This window comes from Lontra canadensis, unplaced genomic scaffold, assembly GCF_010015895.1.
Source record: "Lontra canadensis isolate GAN:19392208 unplaced genomic scaffold, GSC_riverotter_1.0 scaffold20, whole genome shotgun sequence".
Taxonomy (NCBI): Eukaryota; Metazoa; Chordata; class Mammalia; order Carnivora; family Mustelidae; genus Lontra; species Lontra canadensis.
The window spans coordinates 24,308,607-24,310,284 of record NW_022631014.1 but is presented as its reverse complement, the minus strand read 5'-3'; the positions used below and the strand labels follow the sequence as shown (position 1 = coordinate 24,310,284).

Below are 1,678 nucleotides of genomic sequence, written 5' to 3'. Positions count from 1 at the left end.
ACATCTTCAATTTCTATAAATTCTACTTCGTTATTTTCCCAGATATGGAAGGATTCTTTTTAATAGAGTATCATCCCTCTCTCTTATTTTCTCAACCACCTTTTATTTTTAAAATATTTTTAAGATTTATTTGCTTATTTTAGAGAAAGAGAGCACACATGCAGGGGGAGGAGCAGAGGGAGAGAAGCTCAACCAGACTCTCTGCTGAGCACAGAGCCTGATGCGGGACTTGATCTCACCACCCTGAGATCATGACCTGAGCCAAAATCAAGAGTTGGCTGCTTGACTGAGCCACCAAGGTGCTCTCATTTTAAAAATATTTTAAACATACTTGACTTATGTTCTATATCCAAATATTATACCATCTAAAAGTGATTAAAACAGAATTTAATTCTGGTGTTTGTTTGTTTGTTTGTTTGTTTTCCTATTGACTCAGTCTTCAAGTCTTCACGGCGGGGTATTGGGAAAAGTTTTCAATTAGCAGTAATTGCACCTTGGATAAACCTCATTGGCTACGATACTGCCACTGCGCAAAGCTTGACTCACTCTTGACATCTTGGTTCCTTGTGAATTTTGTGATTTTGAATTTTGAGCTCATTTTCAATGGCCTTTATCTGTGAACACTTTATGAGGCTTGGTTGAAACACATACTTCTCCAGAGTGAATCTGTGTTTCTGCCAGTCACCCCAGAGACAGTACCAAAATAAGACTGACGTTACAATTTTTCTAATGGACACTTTCAAACATACATGAAAGTCAAGAGAAATCTCCCTTGCACCCTTTACCCAGTACAATATTCACCTAATAGGTTATTATCATCAGATTTTAGATGAGGAAAATATTGGGCCCCTCTGTCTTTGCTAAAAGTATTTCCATCTTTGAGAGTTAATGCCAAGTTGAAAAGTCTGTATTTTTATTTTTAAATTAATGTGTTTTCTTGGTTTTGTGTGTGGTTTAAAGATTGTTTCTCTCCTTCCCACCATGGAAGTATTCTGTAAAGTTCTGTATTCTGTAAAGTTTCCACCTTGAAGGTGGAAGGGGTTAATCTAGACTGAACTCAGATTCCACCTGAGGTAGTTCTTTCCAGAAAGCTCTGCACAACTCCAGGCCATAATAAAACTAAATTTCATTTACCAGGAGCCACTCCCTAACCAGGACATGTGTTCCATAGGGGCAGGGATCTTTGCATTTCCTTTCATTGATGGATCCCCAAAAGTAGCCTACCTAGCACAAGGTAAGCTCTCAGTACAATTGAGATAATAATAAATAAATGATAATAATAATAAATAATAAATGTCATCTCTTACAGATTCCAAAGTGTTAACCTGTTAAATAATCTCATACTTAATTTTCTTTTCCAAATGAAAATAGCTACTTTTCTAATTTAAAAAATAACACAAACTGGGAGCAAATTTTCAAACAATAAAGAAAATTCTAGGGGCGCCTGGGTGGCTCAGCAGGTTAAGCCTCTGCCTTTGGCTCAGGTCATGATCTCAGGGTCCTGGGATTGAGTCCCACATCGGACTCTCTGCTCAGCAGGAAGAGCTTGCTTCCCCTCTCTCTCTGCCTGTCTCTCTGCCTACTTGTGATCTCTCTCTGTCAAATAAATAAAATATTTTTAAAAAAAATTTTAAAAAGACAATTCTAAAGAAAATATTTAAAATCACCTCTTAAAAAT

At 36.9% G+C, this 1,678-nt stretch overlaps 1 pseudogene; it reads right to left on the bottom strand.

Annotated features, from left to right (window-relative positions):
- Positions 1-424: 424 nt before the first annotated feature.
- LOC116869832 lies at positions 425-538 on the bottom strand (annotated as a pseudogene).
- Between the last annotated feature and the right edge of the window lie 1,140 nt (positions 539-1,678).